Genomic DNA, 20,687 nt, shown 5'->3' on the forward strand with positions numbered 1-20,687 from the left:
GAAATTTGAAATTGCAAAAAAAGAAAATTAAGGTAAAAAAAATATTTTTTTTTTGCGGAGGGGGGGGGTGGAGGGGGGTGGAGGGGTAGTTGGGTAGGTGGTAACGGAAAAACTGAAATTTGAAAAAAAAAACCTTTTTTGGAAAGAGGGTGGGGTGGGTTGGTAAAGGTGGGGAAGGTTGAGAAGGAGAGGAAAATGTTTTCGAAAACATTTAAGTCAACCAAACATGGAAAAATTGGAAAATGTTTTCCTTCGTACCAAACACACCCTTAAAGTAAAAACCTCCGCCTAGATAGTACTTGGAGCGATTAAAGTTGCCTCAAAACTTTTTCAGCAGCGGCTATTGTCTGTTGGATATCCTCTGCAGTGTGTGCTAAGCTAGTAAATCCAGCCTCAAACTGGGATGGCGCAAGATAGACACCTTCCTCCAGCATTCCTCTATAAAATTTTGCAAATTTAGCTGTATCACTCTTCTTTGCATCCGAAAAGTTATGAACTGGTCCATGTGTGAAAAAGAAGCCAAACATTCCGCTAATATACCCACCACACATTGCATGACCAGTCTTCTTCCCAGCATCCAATATTCCCTGAATAAGTTCACTGGTGATTTTGTCCAAGTGTTCATATGCTCCCGGCTGCTTTAACCGCTTAAGTGTGTGAATACCAGCAGTCATAGCCAATGGGTTCCCGCTTAGGGTCCTAGCCTGATACATTGGTTCTGCTGGTGCCACCATCTGCATAATATCCCTCCTTCCTCCATAGGCACCTACTAGCAAGCCACCGCCGATAACCTTCCCAAGTGTTGTCAAATCAGGAGTTATTCCAAAATATTCCTGAGCGCCACCATATGCCAACCTAAATCCTGTCATAACTTCATCAAAAATAAGTAGAGCACCATTTTCTTTGGTAATATTGCGAAGGACATCTAGAAATTCCAGTTTGGGTAGAATAAAGCCAGAATTCCCAACGACGGGCTCAAGTATTATAGCTGCAATTTCTCCTTTGTTGTCATCAAAGAGGCTCTTAATAGCAGAAATATCATTGTAGGGGGCTGTCAGAGTATCATGTGTAGCCGCCTTGGGAACTCCAGGGGAGTCAGGTAGTCCTAGAGTGGCAACTCCACTGCCTGCTTTAACAAGAAATGGATCGGCATGACCATGGTAGCAACCCTCAAACTTTATAATCTTTGACCGGCCAGTAAAAGCACGAGCCAACCGTAGAACCCCCCATGCATGCCTCCGTGCCAGAGTTGACGAAATGAACCATTTCAATACTAGGAACAACAGAAATGACCATCTCTGCCAGAGTATTTTCGAGGAGGCATGGAGCTCCAAAACTTGTTCCTTTCTTCATTGTCTCAGCCAAGGCTGCTAGCACCTGCAAGTAAAGTAACTCAAGGTTTACTGCCTCAAAACAATGGAGAAAAGCATTAATAACTTTCACTCCTTTCCTCTTCTGCTGCCCTTCCTAGCTGACAATGAATACAGGACCTAAAACATGTTTATAGTTAACAAATGTGCCTCGACAATGTTCAGTAGAGACCAGTTACATGCTCCATTCCTCTTAAAAGTTGTCACCGGTTGCATAGATATTTTGAACAAATCAATGTTTTTCAGGTTCTACTTGTTGCGGAAGCCAAATGTATATAGTGTGAATAAGTCACAACTACTATACCAAAAATTATGACAGCCACCAAATAATAAATAAGACAATAAAACAACAATAAAGGGAACACCAGAATTTACGAGGTTCGGCTAATTTTGCCTACTCCTCGGACACAACCAAATATTTTATTCCACTCCAAAAATACAAGTGAAATAATACTAAAGAGAGAAGATACAAATGCCTTAAACAGATGAGAAGGCAAATGAGAGGTGTGTCAATCCTAAACATTAGGCCTTCTTTTATAGGGGAAAAATTCCCTCCAAACTTAACTCCCAACCAATGTGGGACTTTGGCATTTTGCCAAACTTCAACAAATCTCCACCTTGGCAAAATTCCACATTTTCAATTCTCTCTCAATAACAAATTTTGGTTGTGTCTTCATCTTCAATCTTCAGTATTCAACAATGTTGATCAAATCCAAACAATGTTGAAACTTGACCGCAGTCACCACCTTTGTCAGCATATCAGCAGGATTCTCTGTAGTATGAATTTTCTTCACCGTGACTCCACCTTCTTCTATGATTTCTCGTACGAAATGATACCGAACATCAATGTGCTTCGTCCTTGCATGATAAACTTGGTTCTTCGCTAATTGAATAGCACTTTGACTATCACAAAAAATTGTGATACCTTTTTGTTCAACACCAAGCTCCTTTAGCAATCCTTGAAGCCAAATTGCCTCTTTCACAGCATCTGTAATAGCCATGTACTCTGCCTCTGTTGTAGACAAAGCAACTGTTGACTGCAAAGTAGACTTCCAACTAACTGGTGCCTTTGCAAAAGTAAACACATAACCAGTAGTTGATCTTCGTTTGTCCATATCACCCGCAAAATCTGAGTCACAATATCCAACTACAGACTGATTGTCTTCCTGCTCAAAAACTAACCCGACATCTACAGTATTATGAATATACCGTAGAATCCACTTCACAGCTTGCCAATGCTCCTTCCCTGGATTGTGCATATATCTGCTAATAACTCCAACAGCTTGTGAAATGTCAGGCCTTGTGCAAACCATTGCATACATCAAGCTACCAACAACATTTGCGTATGGTACCTTTGACATATACTCTCGTTCAGCTTCATCCATTGGCGACATAGTAGTACTTAGCTTAAAATGGGAAGCAAGTGGAGTACTAACTGGCTTAGTCTTGTCATCTATGCCAAAACGTTGAAGTACTCTCTTCAAATATTCCTTTTGAGATAAACAGAGTTTCTTTGAACGTCTATCTCTAATTATCTCCATGCCAAGAATTTTCTTTGCCTCACCCAAATCCTTCATCTCGAACTCCTTCTTCAGTTGAATCTTCAACTTATCAATTCCTGGTACCACGATGAATGAACATATCACCAGTTTCAATAAGTTGGTCACAGATTTGCAAAATATGGATACAACTTATGATGATGGTGACTTGGCCTTAATGTTGTTGGCGTCACTTCCTGATGAGTACGAGCACCTTGAAACTACTCTACTCAATGGAAATGACGAAATTTCTCTCAGAGAAGTTTGTTCAGCTTTGTACAGCTATGAACAAAGAAAGCGAGAAAAACAGAAGGGCGGAGAAGGAGAAGCACTGTTTGTGAGGGTCGTCCTCAAAATCAAACGAGGACAAAGAAGGGAAGATCCAAGTCAAGATCCAGACCCAGCAAAGATGAATGTGCCTTTTGTCGAGAAAAAGGGCACTGGAAGAAAGACTGTCCGAAGTTGAAGAATAAGGCCAAACATAACAATAGAAAGGCTATTATGGATTCAAATGTAGCTGATTGTGATGATTCAGACTTCTCATTAGTTACAACAGAGTCATCAACATCATCAGACATATGGTTGATGGACTCGGCTTGTAGCTATCATATGTGTCCCAACAGGGACTGGTTCGTGGAATTTCAAGAAGGAGAATATGGAGTCATCCACACAGCGGATAACAGCCCTCTTACCTCATATGACATTGGTTCAATACGATTAAGGAACCATGATGGAATGATCAGAACATTGATAGATGTTCGATATGTACCGGATTTGAAGAAGAATCTCATCTCTGTGGGAGCCCTAGAATCAAAAGGGTTCAAAATCATTGCAGAAAATGGAGTGATGAGAGTATGCTCCGGTGCACTAGTGGTATTGTTGCGGAAGCCAAATGTATATAGTGTGAATAAGTCACAACTACTATACCAAAAATTATGACAGCCACCAAATAATAAATAAGACAATAAAACAACAATAAAGGAAACACCAGAATTTACGAGGTTCGGCTAATTTTGCCTACTCCTCGGACACAACCAATATTTTATTCCACTCCAAAAATACAAGTGAAATAATACTAAAGAGAGAAGATACAAATGCCTTAAACAGATGAGAAGGCAAATGAGAGGTGTGTGTCAATCCTAAACATTAGGCCTTCTTTTATAGGGGAAAAATCCCCCCCAAACTTAACTCCCAACCAATGTGGGACTTTGGCATTTTGCCAAACTTCAACACTACTCAAGTCTGGACTGTATGGATTCAATCAGCTAGAAAGGTTAGCTCAAGCTCTAACTGAATTGCTTCAACTTAACTGGCCTCATAGGTCTTTGTTTTTTTGCACCTATAGAAAGACCTATCAACAACATGACACAGACTTCTGTGAAAGAAATTAATAGAAAGTAACAGCCTACATGTTCGTATTAGTCATTAGACATTATTCTATAAGTAACAACCTTATTTATGACAAGATAGAGATGACAGCAGTTTACCTGAAATGGTCTTGCCATGTTTAATATAGACCTCTAGATGCACCAGTGTATAGGTGTGATACTATAAAGATTAAAGGTGATAAAAAGAATGTGGTAGACCTAAAATCACATGGAGGGAACTCGGCAAAGACCTCCAGTATCTTGGGATCTTTACTGGTTAGCAAATAACAGAACACGAAAATACAAAGCATTCATATTATTTAACTGTTGGGGATCAAGGCTCTTGTCGTTGTAACACCTCGATTAGATCCGGTACCGGTATTTGTTAAGAGACTTATATGCCCTTGTAAAGATAAATGTGTGATTTAGGAAAACTCTAATTTCAAAAGAATCCTTAATTTGCCTTAAAAGATGCATTATTTAATATTGGAATGAACCAAACCTGAGTAGAGCATAATTTACTCACTAGCATTATGTAGTCCACCCAAACTAATTTGGGAACGAGACATTGTTGATTAATTGATTTACTAATAAATTAGAGCCGAACTTCACGGTGGAACAGGCTTCGATTTTCTACTTCAACCCACTATGAGATCAAGAAATGCAGCAGGTACAGGTAGGGAGTCGGGAGTCCAAATACCAGGTTTCTAGCAGAAAGCAGGTAATCCCGCTAACGGGCGTGGCCAAGGAAATGAATGGTGGTTATCCAAATTTTCATCTAAATATGGAGTTAAAGCAAAGAAGTACACCTCATCATCTGCATGACCAATGATAGCTGGCCCCCATGAACCGACATAATCAATGTACTCATTACCATCTATATCCCACATATGAGAACCCTTCACAGAGTCGATCACAACAGGTTGTCCGCCAACTGACTTGAAAGCACGTACAGGAGAATTTACACCACCTGGCATCAACTCCTACCAACAATCATACAGGAGATGAAATCAATGAACTTGAAGGGAGTCTGAAATGAAGCAAAAACAGAAGGGGAGTCTTTCATGCTCTGTCATTAGATGCCATTAGAGAAAACGTAAAGAAACTAATGAACTGTTGAATTATGTCAAATTTCCATCCCACATCGGTGGGTTAAGGAGTTGGTGGGAAACTTTTCCCCTATAAAAGAAGGCTTAATGTTTAGGATTTAAACGCACCTCTCATTTGCCTTCTCATTTGTTTAAGGCATTTGTATCTTCTCTCTTTAGTATTATTTCACTTGTATTTTTGGAGTGAAATAAAATATTGGTTGTGTCCGAGGAGTAGGCAAAATTAGCCGAACCTCGTAAATTTTGGTGTTCCCTTTATTGTTGTTTTATTGTCTTATTTATTATTTGGTGGCTGTCATAATTTTTGGTATAGTAGTTGTAACTTATTCACACTATATACATTTGGCTTCCGCAACAATTGGTATCAGAGCCAAGGTACTGTCTAAGTATGCTCTGTGGTTGCAGCATAGTCTGATCTTCCACATCAAAAAAGATTTATCTTGGTAACTGTGTCAAGGTTCTGTCTGAGTATGCTCTGTAGTTGCAGCTTAGTCTGATCTTCTACATCAGAAAGGAAATAATCTTGATTTGTGTCGTCAGCTATTAAATAATATTTGTGTCAAATATGAGAGACAATAAACAAGAAGAATCTACATCAAGTGTCAACAATACGTCATCATTGGCATCTTCGCTTATGACAAGAATTGTGTCAAATGCGAAATTTGCGGTAGAAATTTTTGACGGGTCCGGGCATTTTGGGATGTGGCAAGGCGAGGTTCTAGATGTCCTTTTTCAACAAGGGCTAGATTTGGCCATTGAAGAAAAGAAACCAGATGTTATTGGAGAAGAAGATTGGAAGATTCTCAACCGTGTTGCTTGCGGTACCATTCGATCCTACCTTGCTAGAGAGCAGAAATATCCATACACAAAGGAAACTTCTGCAAGTAGATTATGGAAAGCACTGGAGGATAAATTTTTGAAGAAAAACAGTCAAAATAAATTGTACATGAAGAAGAGATTGTTTCACTTCACCTATGTTCCTGGTACCACGATGAATGAACATATCACCAGTTTCAATAAGTTGGTCACAGATTTGCAAAATATGGATACAACTTATGATGATGGTGACTTGGCCTTGATGTTGTTGGCGTCACTTGCTGATGAGTACGAGCACCTTGAAACTACTCTACTCAATGGAAATGATGAAGTTTCTCTCAGAGAAGTTTGTTCGGCTTTGTACAGTTATGAACAAAGAAAGCAAGAAAAACATAAGGGCGGAGAAGGAGAAGCACTATTTGTGAGGGGTCGTCCTCAAAGTCAAACGAGGACAAAGAAGGGAAGATCCAAGTCAAGATCCAGACCCAGCAAAGACGAATGTGCCTTTTGTCGAGAAAAAGGGCACTGGAAGAAAGACTGTCCGAAGTTGAAGAATAAGGCCAAACATAACAATGGAAAGGCCATTATGGATTCAAATGTAGCTGATTGTGATGATTCAGACTTCTCATTAGTTACAACAGAGTCATCAACATCATCAGACATATGGTTGATGGACTCGGCTTGTAGCCATCATATGTGTCCCAACAGGGACTGGTTTGTGGAATTTCAAGAAGGAGAATATGGAGTCATCCACACAGCGGATAACAGCCCTCTTACCTCATATGGCATTGGTTCAATACGATTAAGGAACCATGATGGAATGATCAGAACATTAACAGATGTTCGATTTGTACTGGATTTGAAGAAGAATCTCATCTCTGTAGGAGCCCTAGAATCAAAAGGGTTCAAAATCATCGCAGAAAATGGAGTAATGAGAGTATGCTCCGGTGCACTAGTGGTAATGAAGGCTAATCGGAAGAATAATAATATGTACCGCTATCGTGGCAGTACAGTTATTGGGACAGCGACAGTGACATCCAGTGACGACAAAGAGGCAGAAGCAACCAAGCTATGACACATGCGCTTGGGACATGCTGGAGGAAAATCCTTGAAAACTCTATCAGATCAAGGATTGTTAAAAGGAGTAAAGGCTTGCAACTTGGAGTTTTGTGAGCATTGTGTCAAAGGGAAACAGACAAGGGTTAAATTTGGTACAACGATCCATAATACTAAAGGCATTTTGGATTATGTACACTCTGATGTTTGGGGTCCTTCCAAAACACCTTCATTGGGTGGGAAGCACTATTTTGTAACCTTTGTTGATGATTTTTCTCGAAGAGTGTGGGTGTATACAATGAAAAACAAAGATGAAGTGCTGGGAATTTTTCTCAAATGGAAGACGATGGTGGAGAATCAAACAGGCAAGAGGATCAAGTGTATTCGCACAGACAATGGAGGTGAATACAAAAATGATCATTTCAATAAGGTCTGTCAAAATGATGGCATCGTCCGACACTTCACTGTCAGACATACACCACAACAGAATGGAGTGGCTGAACGTATGAACCGGACCTTGCTGGAGAAGGTACGGTGTATGTTGTCCAATGCTGGCTTGGGCAAAGAATTTTGGGCTGAGGCAGTTACATATGCATGCCACCTCATTAATCGTCTACCATCTGCTGCTATTGATGGCAATACACCATTTGAAAAATGGTATGGAAAACCTGCTGTAGATTATAACTCTTTGCACGTGTTTGGCTCAACTGCATATTATCATGTGACGGAGTCAAAATTGGATCCAAGGGCAAAGAAGGCTATTTTTATGGGAATTACTTCTGGAGTCAAAGGATATCGCTTATGGTGTCCTATGACAAAGAAAGTAATATTCAGCAGAGATGTTACCTTTGATGAATCTGCTATGGTAAATAAGGTAACAGAAGATACCAAACAAAATAAAGGTGCTTCTAAGCAGGTGGAGTTTGAGGGAAAATTTATTTTTCCTACACAAGAAGCAGAGGAGGAAACAAATGAAGATTACCCTTTGGAAGGAGAGCCAGTAGAGGAGATTCCAACTCAGGAACCTCAACAACAACTTGAATTAATAGCAACCAGCAGGCCAAAAAGAACAATAACGAAACTTGTTCGTCCCATAGAGTCGGTTGCTTGTGCAACCTCAATTGTAGATGATGATGTTCCTACCACTTATAAAGATGCTGTCCAAAGTTCAGAAGAAGATAAGTGGAGGATTGCCATGAATGATGAAATACAGTCCCTTCATCAGAATCATACATGGAGATTGGCCAATCTCCCGAAGGGAAAGAAAGCAATTGGGTACAAATGGGTATTTGCAAAGAAGGAAGGATTTCCTAACCAAGTAGATGTTCGCTACAAAGCAAGATTGGTGGCCAAAGGATATGCTCAAAAGGAGGGAATTGATTACAATGAAGTGTTTTCTCCAGTTGTAAAACATTCCTCCATTAGAATTATGTTGGCTTTGGTAGCACAATTGGATTTGGAACTAGTTCAGATGGATGTAAAAACTGCGTTTTTACATGGAAACTTGGAGGAGGAAATCTACATGACTCAGCCAGAAGGATTCAAAGTTGCTGGAAAAGAAAATATGGTGTGCAAACTTGAAAAATCGTTGTACGGATTGAAACAATCTTCTAGACAATGGTACAAGCGATTTGACGAGTTTATGTTGCGGCAAGGGTACAAGAGAAGCAAATACGATCATTGTGTGTATTTGCGCAAGCTTAAAGATGGTTCCTTTGTATATCTTCTCCTATACGTTGATGATATGTTGATAGCTTCCAAGAATTCGGAAGAAATTGATAAATTGAAGAATCAACTGAAGAAGGAGTTCGAGATGAAGGATCTGGGTGAGGCAAAGAAAATTCTTGGCATGGAGATAATTAGAGATAGACGTTCAAAGAAACTCTGTTTATCTCAGAAAGAATATTTGAAGAGAGTACTACAACGTTTTGGCATAGATGACAAGACTAAGCCAGTTAGTACTCCACTTGCTCCCCATTTTAAGCTAAGTACTACTATGTCGCCAATGGATGAAGCTGAACGAGAGTATATGTCAAAGGTACCATACGCAAATGCTGTTGGTAGCTTGATGTATGCAATGGTTTGCACAAGGCCTGACATTTCACAAGCTGTTGGAGTTATTAGCAGATATATGCACAATCCAGGGAAGGAGCATTGGCAAGCTGTGAAGTGGATTCTACGGTATATTCATAATACTGTAGATGTCGGGTTAGTTTTTGAGCAGGAAGACAATCAGTCTGTAGTTGGATATTGTGACTCAGATTTTGCGGGTGATCTGGACAAACGAAGATCAACTACTGGTTATGTGTTTACTTTTGCAAAGGCACCAGTTAGTTGGAAGTCTACTTTGCAGTCAACAGTTGCTTTGTCTACAACAGAGGCAGAGTACATGGCTATTACAGAGGCTGTGAAGGAGGCAATTTGGCTTCAAGGATTGCTAAAGGAGCTTGGTGTTGAACAAAAAGGTATCACAATTTTTTGTGATAGTCAAAGTGCTATTCAATTAGCGAAGAACCAAGTTTATCATGCAAGGACGAAGCACATTGATGTTTGGTATCATTTTGTACGAGAAATCATAGAAGAAGGTGGAGTCACGGTGAAGAAAATTCATACTACGGAGAATCCTGCTGATATGCTGACAAAGGTGGTGACTGCGGTCAAGTTTCAACATTGTTTGGATTTGATCAACATTGTTGAACACTGAAGATTGAAGATGAAGACACAACCAAAATTTGTTACCGAGAGAAAATTGAATATGTGGAATTTTGCCAAGGTGGAGATTTGTTGAATTATGTCAAATTTCCATCCCACATCGGTGGGTTAAGGAGTTGGTGGGAAACTTTTCCCCTATAAAAGAAGGCTTAATGTTTAGGATTTAAACACACCTCTCATTTGTCTTCTCATCTGTTTAAGGCATTTGTATCTTCTCTCTTTAGTATTATTTCACTTGTATTTTTGGAGTGGAATAAAATATTGGTTGTGTCCGAGGAGTAGGCAAAATTAGCCGAACCTCGTAAATTTTGGTGTTCCCTTTATTGTTGTTTTATTGTCTTATTTATTATTTGGTGGCTGTCATAATTTTTGGTATAGTAGTTATGACTTATTCACACTATATACATTTGGCTTCCGCAACATAAACATCATCTTAGAAACTGAACAACATGAAGCGTAAACTAATGGAAGTCAGGGCCATATACTTCATTGTCAAAAGTTTTAAGTAGTATTCCTCCATTCGGTAAGCAAGCACAAGATTGGTGGATTAAGAACGAACAAACTAAAGAAACAAAGGAGGGCAATGTTTTCTTTAATAGATTAGTATAAAATATTAAAGTGACTTTAAACTTATTCGTCCAACAGTATTTAAAGTAATGAAAAGTTAGAAGTAAAGCGCAAGCTTCTTGAGGTGAAGTGTACAATTTACGGAAAATTATGAAATACCAAACTTATATGAATTTTTCGTACAATAATAATAATCAAATTGCAATTAGAATAACTAAATTATAGGATAATTAATTTCAGCATACAGTATACAATGACGCTAGCATTAGTCCAACTCCTCAACGTTGAGATTCAAAGAATCCACTTCTCTTTTCGATTATTGTATACGTCATTGTTTGAAGCGCATATTTCTCTGAAGCGCATGGTGAAATGATGGCTTTTCATAATACTGATTTAAGGTTCATAAATACGAAATATAAATCAGATCGGAACACATTGTTTCACTAGTTTATTCTACACCCTTCTTTCATGCATAAGCTTCTTTATGTTATAATTCCCTTTTTCAACCTAAAGACTAAAACTATTATTAAATTTCATTTCTTTCTAAGTTCACGATGCTTCTAAATTTCCCGTAAAAAAAATGGAAAGCTTTTGCAGTTTCTCCTTACATGTACCAACCATTGTAACTAGATTTCGAGTGATATGGTCACCAAAAGTAAAAAGTGATCCAAAAACCAGAAAACATGCTTTCTTTTTTAATGAAGTAAAAACCAGAAGACATGCTTTAGCACATACATTTTACTACTTGATCACATTCATCAAGTGTAAGGCCCCTAAAAATTATCTATAAGTCTGAGGCCTTAAAGCATGCTCATGAGTTACTTAATTTCCTTTTTGCCTTCCATAAGAGATTATGGACTAGAACCAACTTAGATAATCATGATAGTAAATGTAGGAGGTGTATTAGATGTGGTTTAGGGTCTAAGGAGAGCCCTAGAACTAAGCCAAGTTGGGAACTACACAATGAGCTAAAGTTTCAAATGAGTTTGCACAAGACCCTACTTCATATGAGTACCACTCCCAACGTATAATGATTTATGTGGTGAACTACCTATCAAATAAAAGCTCTTTGAGTCTAGCTTCCAACGCAACCGTTTGTCATTTGGATATTTTACAGAACATTATGGCCATTTTACTAGACACTGTCCCATATAGGCACTCAGTTGTGTGCTGGGGTTGGCAAGTGCGCGACAGCGCACAGAAGAAAGATTTCTGCACGCCCGCTGCACTCTGACTTGCCCAGGTGCACGACATCACACGGGGACCCTTTAAATACCCCAAGGTCGGGGAGAGAGAGTGGCTACCTCATTTCTTTGATCTAGGGCTTGTTCTAACAAAAGAAATTTGTCCCATATATCCCTTCCATGAACTAAGGTAATGTTTTTGGAGTATTTTGAGTTTATTACTACTCCCAAAACACTTATATTAACAAGGATTAATTTTGGAAGTCCATAGATTTCCATTCAAATTCTCATATTGGTCAAGAACACCACAAGTTTGGATTTTCAAGAGTTTGACTACAAGAGGTATGTCTACCATCTCTAACTACTTTATGGTGATTATTTATGTAAGAAATATGTGTTAGGACTTATAAGATGGTGATCGGAATCCATACGTAACCTAGGTTGTGTTAAAGATTGTAAAATGGTTTAACTGATGAGACTGATGGGTTGGGAGTGAATTGTTGGGCATGCATGTGGTAATGGAGGTTATGGGTTGCCTAAGGATGAGTGTAAGGTGATTTATTGGTATAAAAGGTGGCTGTTAGATGAAGAAATTCCATTGAAGGAGGAAGTGTTTGATAAAAAGCCTAAATTACCTAAAGTATGGAAATTCTTACTAATATTGGTCTAATTGAATTGTGTTGACATAGATTAAAGTTGTAAGAGTAGGGGAGGTTGTAGGATCACTAATAAGCTTAATTGAGGTATGTTTGGCTATAGCAGTTCATAGAATAGGATTTCATGAACTCCTTATCAACTCCAAGTATGGTTTGTTCAAGTTCCTATTCCTTTTGTTTTGAATTGCCTCAAATGTTTGAACTACCAAAAGCGTACGAACTCGATTTATGTTACACTTGCCATCGTTATGCTCTCCTCTTTGAAATTTATTTCAAGTGTTTAAGCTTTTATGTACTCATGCGTTTGTACTTATGGCTTTACAATGTTTTAAATACATTATTATGACCTTCGAAAAATTCATGGCATGTGAATAAAATGAAAGGATGAAGATGATATGTGGCTATTTTTGCCAAAAGTGGGAATGATGATATATGTCCAAAAGTGACAATGAAAAGAAAGGTTTTATGAGATATTTTAAAGAAATATTTTTGGGAGTATTATCATGTAACCGAGAAGGTATATATTGCAAAAACATATACCTGAAACTATACGTGCCGGCGTAGAAAGACGATTGGGAATGAGTCCCTTCGCACTGTGATGAGATTATGCCCCTTAATTGGGATAAATGTATTGCTAGCAAAGACACGTCGATCCACACAGCAATGTGGTGAGATGGCTTAGCCGATCGAACCGAGATCAGACGCCATGTCGCGCACATGGTGATTATATGTTCCTTTCGGTAACTAAATGATGTCCCAACTAAAAATGTCAATGTTTATTTTAAGGTTTTACTTATGTTACACTTTTTCCTTATGTTTTGACATGTCATATTAATTTCTTTCGATTTTTCTCCCTATTTCCATGTGTTCTCTTCTTATGTTGAGTTGTTGACATTCCATTTCATGTGAGAGTACTTAGCTTTATATACTAGTACTATTCCATATGTACTAACGTCCTTTTTGCGGGGGCAGTGCATCTTTAATGGATGTAGGTAGTACCTCAGCCGACAACACATAGACTGTGGTGAGCCGTACTCTACACCGGGGCCCTCGTGTTGTATCTTGATCTTTTGTATATTATTTTTGGGTATAGCCAGGGTCTTGTCCCCGTCATTTCTTTACCTTACTCATGACAATTTAGAGACTTCGTAAACAAATTGTGGGTCATGTATGTATGAGGGAATTTAAATGTTGTTTTGTCATTTTGTTTCCACTTAAAACTATTAACTTGTATCATTTTTGTCAACAATCAACGGGACTCTTTAAGTTATGGAAATTAGCATTGTTTCTATGTTGTTGGTGGTCTACTACGTATTATTTTTAGGCACTATGTAGGCTTGCTTGACTGTGTTTCCTCGGTTGAGCGTCGGTCCCGCTCCCAAAGATTGGGGCAAGCTAACGGAATTAATCATCAACAACTATCACGAAACATAACAAATGTACCACCAATATCCCTATTTTAGACACGAAAAGATACTCATAATGTCTCAACCAAAAACCAAGTCAATTACTAGGGGACTATCACACCATCATTTCAGCAAATTGATGCCATTCGTGACAGAATATTTTTCTACACAATCCCCACCTCAAAAAAAAAAAAAAAAAAAGAAAATTTATCATTTTTATCAAAATTATTAGCAAGGAAAAGCCAATTCTTGAAGGCAACTAAGTTCTAATCTTATAATTTCAAAAGCACAATAAAGAGCAAAGAAGCCGTACACATAAAATCTAGTCATACCTTAGCTTTATTAAAAGCTTCTTCAGACTTTTGAAGAGTAAAGGTTTTCTGTTTTTCACCAACTGAAACAGTCATCCTGATGGTAGTTGCAGTAGAAGAATAACATGGAATGCATCGGCGGGGTGATGTAGAGAAAACCAATGTGGGTCTTTGACACTGAGTAAAATTCGACTGCCATAAAATCCCTACGCCACTTGAAGCGGCCATTTGTCTACTGACTCTTCCTTTGGTTAGCTGCTGCAATGACTTTGTCTTCTCAAACCTCTATCTATTTTTTGAAAGTGGAATTTTCTTGGCTTGGGAATGAAGATAAGAAATGAATATAAAGGAAATCTAAAAGAAAATAGAAAGTGACAAAAGGAAGTAAAAAGTGTTGATAAATTGCTGCTGATGCTATATTGCGGATTTTTAATAACTTTTATATGGTTATAAGATGTATTTTATGTATTTAAGCTATTGTATTCATGAATACAGTAGCAAAAATAGGCGCGAATCAGGGAAGTCCAGCTAATCAGTTGTTGTATTTGAGTGCATTCGACTGTATTCATGGAGTGAAACATGGGATTACAGCTGGACAGATTATTGTATTCGACTCTATTCACGGCGTAAAATAGGAGATTACACTGTTTTTAAAACGGAAAGTGAATCAATTAATATAATAGACTCCTAATATAACTCAACAAACTCAATTATAACACACAAAATTTGTATTTTTAGTTATAAAAAAGATTCTCAACCAAAAAATACCCCCAAAACATAGCAATCTTTAGAGAAATTATATAATACATCTGAATACATAAATTATATTAATTAAAAAAAAACTTATGAATACATTCATGGCATATAGCGAGACAGTGAATACGATGAAATACATAGAATACAATGGGATACATTGAAATACAATGAAAAAAAAGACATAGAATACAATAAAATACATGGAATACAGTGAGATACATTGAATTACAATTTAAAAAAAAAGACCGCGGAAGGATCATTAAGGAGCTTAAGGACTGCTTGTGAGAAGGCGAAGAGGACTCTGTCATCGACTGCACAGACCACAATTGAGATTGATTCTTTGTATGAAGGTATTGATTTTTACTCGACTATTACTAGAGCGAGATTTGAGGAGCTGAACATGGATTTGTTCAGGAAGTGTATGGAGCCAGTGGAGAAGTGTTTGAGGGTATGTCAATATGGATAAGAGCAGTGTTCATGATGTGGTTCTCGTCGGTGGATCAATTAGGATTCCCAAAGTTCAGCAATTACTTCAAGATTTCTTCAATGGGAAGGAGCTTTGTAAAGGCATCAACCCGGACGAAGCAATATCCTTTAAAAAGGGTCTTAAAGAGGTTTTTCGGCGATCGGAAAACCAACCAAAAACGGTGGCGGAAGGATCATCACGCTGGTGTAAAGGAAGGAAAAAGTAGGAAGGGATACAAAGAAAATTGATGGAAGGAGGAGGAGATCGGAAATTTTAGTGGGATGGGGGAGAGAATGGGATGTATCAAAGTAGAGAGAGAAAGAAAATAGTGTAACTAATTAGCGTATTTAGTGGCTTAGGGCTAGCAGGTAACCAAAATTAAATATTTTGCTATAAACCTTAAAAGTTATCTATAGAATATTATTTTTTTAAATGGTATTTATTTAAAATAAATAAGGTGTTAACCTTTCCTATGAGAGTTAAAAATTCCTTTTCTGTTTCAGGCACATAAAGCCCAAATTGCTGCTGGCTCATTTTTGGGAGAAATTCAAAAATAGCCAGATTAGTGGTCATTCAAAAATAGCCAGAGTTTCAAAAATAATCAAAATTTAGCCACTTTTCATGTAAATATAAATCTGAACGAAAAAACTGTTCAAAATACGGAAAAAGACTCCAGCATAATATACTGAAGTTCCAGTATAATATAACTGTCCAGCATAATATATTGGAGTTTGGAGCACCGGTGCTCCAATCTTCAATATATTATACTAGAGCCAGCAAAGTATACCGATCCAGCATAATATTCTGGAAGTTCATACACAGGTGCACCGAACTTCAGTATATTATGCTGGACCGATCTCTGTTGCAGCAAAATAGTGGTTATTTTTCAATGACTTGGCAAACGCTGGCTATTTTTGAATGACCAGTCCGAAAAATGGCTAGACCGTGACGATCCCTCAAATTTGGGTAAAATAACACGGGCTAGCCAATTTTCGGACTGGTCGTTCAAAAATAGCCAGCGTTTGCCAAGTCATTGAAAAATAACCACTATTTTGCTGCAACAGAGATCGGTCCAGCATAATATACTGAAGTTCGGTGCACCTGTGTATGAACTTCCAGCATATTATGCTGGAACTCCAACACGCGAAAGTTGTATATTATTAAATTTCGGATTTTAAACAGTGTTTTCGTTCACATTTATCTTTACATAAAAAGTGACTAAATTTCGATTACTTTTGAAACCGTGGCTATTTTTGAATGACCACTTGTAAATTTGGCTATTTTTAAATTTCGCGTAATATTTCATTTGGCACCTTATTTTTCCATTGTACCTATTTATCAACTCATACTATTCAAACTTTACCAATTAAACATAAATTTTACAGCTCGGAATCTATAATTGTGTGCGAATCTCTATCTTGTGATTCTTTGACGTTACAAACCAAAACCAATAAGAAAACTACATGCTAGTAGAAAAAAGAAGTAAATATGAGCTTTTCCCTTGTTGCCATATGTGATCTATTTTCTCTTCACCTTCCGCTTACCTCCTCAACTTTCTTCCTCCCCTTTGTTTTCTTTTTTAAAATGTGAGCCAACTTTTGGAAATATATTTACAAAATCATTAATTCTTTACAAGAAAATTTGCATTTACACTCTGTTTGGATCATTGTATCCCATCGTTTTATAATGTATTATATTGTACTGTATCGTATTGTACCGTATCATTTTATGAATACAATGTTTGGATAGATTGTATTGTTTGTTATTATTAAATAATATTTTGTTATTTGGTTTGGTTGTATCGTACTGTATTGTAACTGATAAGTTTACTAAAATATCCTCAATTATTTAAATATTAAATTTATCAAAATTTATGTATAAAAATAATTTGAAAAAACAAAACAAAAGAAGGCAAAACACCTTAAGAAAGCAGAACAAAGGAGCGAGATAGAAGAAGGCAAAACAAAGGAGCACATCTAATTAGAATTGAGTTAAAGGCAAATTAGGAGAAAAAATAAAACAGAAGGCGGCAAACACCTTTAGCATTGGTCTGGAAAAAAACAAAGTAGGTTATAGGTTGGAGATTTGGAGTTAAAATAAAAAAAAGATAAAGGGTAAAATAGAATTGTGGAGTAATAAGTTAGGGCATAATTGGAAAGAAAAATAGGAAATAAACTCACCACACCAAATCGGTTGTTTCGAAAAAGGGATTTTTCATTGTTCCGAAACAATGAATTTAACAATACAATATAACCAGTTTTAATGAAACAATCGAAATAAATATTATTTTGGGATAACAATACAATATGATACGAGGAACAACCATCTAAACAAGCTGTTAGTCATCCATGATCACAAAAAGTAAAGGAATGCAAATTTTAAAGTAGGTTACCTTCGGGTAACTTTGGTAGGATATCTATCCATAATCCGATTTAGACCCCATAGACACTGCTGAGATCTTTATTTTGCTTAGATGGCTGCTCAAGTTAGTACTAAAAGTGTGCAATTTAGGGTGAAATAAAAAACAACTCCTAAACGCTAAAACACTCAAGCTCGACAACGAGGGATACAAATGTCGTGCTTCTAAGCGCTATAGAGAATAATATTCTATCTTAGAATAATAGAAGGTGATATATAGAGGGTCATTGGTGGCTTGATGTTAGTGATCATGTGAGAGATGAAGGTGAGAGGGGGTGGTGTGTAAAATCCGGAAAATTATCTCTAAGTATTATGTTCTCGCTCAAGCTCTAAGTTGGACACAAAGATATTCGAAAAATTACACAGGTGAATAAAATCTAAATCTTTTGTTCGGGAGGTTGAATGGATGTTTGGAAGAGATTAAAGTAGTTTGAAACAAGTTGGAATTGTTTAAGGAAGAAGATGATCATTGTCGCACATGCCCTAACTTAAGACGATCATATCTCCCAGTAGAAAACGTATTGAATTATGACCTATATATCAAATTAAAGATCTGCGAGTTTTATTTCAAACACTTCAAATCGTATTTGTCATTTGGACATTCCTGCGAGCAGCCATGACGACACATGGAAGGGGGCCAAGGCCACGCACACCTAAGCCAAAAACCGCACAAGTTGTGCATGGAAAAGCAATATAGAAGACGTGGCCTTTCCGGCAAGAAAGCCAAGGAAAAAGGGAAGGGATCTGACCATGCGTTTGCACACTACACGTGGCCACCCATAAGGGAATGTGTGTGGCTACGTGTTGCCACGCATAGCTACGTGTGGCCACTCATAAACCCTGCTCCAAGTATAAAAAGGGACAAAGGAAAGAGAAAATAACTTCATTCTTCAAATATTAGACCTTCTCTCTCAATCCCAAGTCATCCAAGAGTTCCTATACTACATAAGGTGAGTTTTTAATGCAATTAAAGTTAAATTACTACTTCCAAACATCGATTCTAACAAGATTACATCTTGGAATCACTAGATTTTCAACAAGGATTCGCGAACAAGGTTTTCCTCCAACTTAGGATTTCGCGATTCAAGTTAAACTCCGCAATCTGCTTTCAACTATGATTATTAGGGAAGATTTTTGTTGATATCCATTCCTATAATATACTACAAAAATATAGATTAAGTACAAACTTTGGAAAATTGAGAAAGAAGCAAACCTAGGGCTTCCAAAGCTTGAAATTTTGAAACTTTTAGAATTGATTCTTGAATTACCAATGTAGAGATTGGTTTGGTGAATTGAATCCCTTGAAATTGAGTGACTAAAGTATTCGAAAGGGAAAAATCAAGGTGAGTTGAGATAATACTTTTATTAAAGTTGTCTTCTCACAAATATCATACCACATATTATTATTAAATCATATAGAATGTCAAGGTGCATTTTTGATTAGAGAGAGCGGACTCACATTATTCATTAGAACTATAGAAAAGTATTTAAAGGATTATCCTGTTTAATCTTACAAGAAAGGTTCATTATTTCATAAATTATGTCGCATGCATTTTATGACTTGCATATATTTTCTTAATACTATAAACTATTGAAGCTTCTTTCATAAGATAAAACTGTTTTGATGAGCATTATGAAGAAATAATATTATTTTAGATTTTATGATTAAAAGATTGCTCATAAAAATATTTTGGAAGTTTCCTTAGATTTCTAAGAAGGGCGTATAGTCTCTAGTGGCTTATGTAATCCTGAAACTACTCGTGATGGAGTAGGATTAGTGTATCGTTGGTCCGGTCCCTATGATAGAAATGCACCGGTAATAAGCACAAGAATGCAAGCATGCTAGAACCTTAAACTATGAAGCACCACTAGGAATGGGATCCAGGCGATTGGGCTGGGATAATCCGCCATTATTGATCACATGGTGATATTCTTAGAAAAAAATAAGAAAGAATGTCAAAATCAATGGTACTCCCTAAAAAGAAAAAAAAAATAAAGAACATGTTTTGGGAACTTACAAGTATTTTTTGGAGAAAAAGTTTAAATGTTTATATGTTTGAGTTGTTCCAGACAAGAAAATAAAAGAAAGAAAGAAGAATTTTCATGAATAAAAGAAAGAAGAATTTTTACAACACAAATATGAGTTGTTTGTTTTAACTGCTCATAAAGAAACTTTTTAGAATTTTATCATATCCTGCCAACGTATTTCATTCAGAGTCTCGTTTCAATTTTAGTGAGAGGATTATTTTACTTACTAAGAACAATTATGTTGTACTGACATTCTACTTGTAGGAACCTACATTAACCTATGTCAATTTACGAGCTAGGATATTCTCCTCCCATGGAGCAGATTTGATGAGCTCCATTCTAGTTTATGAATTTCATTGATTTTAAAATTCAGTCTTTTATTATTCAGTAGTTCTAAGAGGCTTCATTGACATAGAAGAGTCAAGAATTTAATGTCCAGATATTGTCATGGTTTCATTTAGTTGATCTTAGATATATTATTTAACAAGCTGAAATTATGCTAAGATTTTTTCAGAAAAAATCAAGATTTTTTGTTGAATTTTAGATTGGTTTTACTTGTATTGTAGAATAGAAATAATAAATTAGAAGTTTCGCTCGGCCAAGTTAAGGTATGAGTGCTGGTTGCGATGGCAGCAGAGATGGGAATCTTTGCATTTGCGACGACTTTCATATATTTGCGGGGTTCGCAATCATGTCGCATTTGTGATATCTGCACCTGGACTTAAGAAGGAAAAAATGGGATTTTAGCTCATTATTTCAAATTCTCAACCCTAAAAACCTTAGAGGCGATTTTTCCAAGAGTTTTTCTTCCTCAACTCATTGGTAAGTAACTCTAACCTACTTCCTTTTAATTACCTATTACATTTCATAAGATTCAAACCAAAAATCTAGGATTTTTATAGTAGAAATTGAGGATTTGGATAGAAT

The 20,687-nt window shown here is 37.0% G+C and overlaps 1 pseudogene; it reads right to left on the minus strand.

Annotated features, from left to right (window-relative positions):
- Positions 1–200: 200 nt before the first annotated feature.
- Positions 201–14,446, minus strand: LOC142170729 (glutamate-1-semialdehyde 2,1-aminomutase, chloroplastic-like; annotated as a pseudogene).
- Between the last annotated feature and the right edge of the window lie 6,241 nt (positions 14,447–20,687).

The sequence above is a fragment of the Nicotiana tabacum genome, chromosome 16 (assembly GCF_000715075.1).
Source record: "Nicotiana tabacum cultivar K326 chromosome 16, ASM71507v2, whole genome shotgun sequence".
In the NCBI taxonomy this organism is placed as follows: Eukaryota; Viridiplantae; Streptophyta; class Magnoliopsida; order Solanales; family Solanaceae; genus Nicotiana; species Nicotiana tabacum.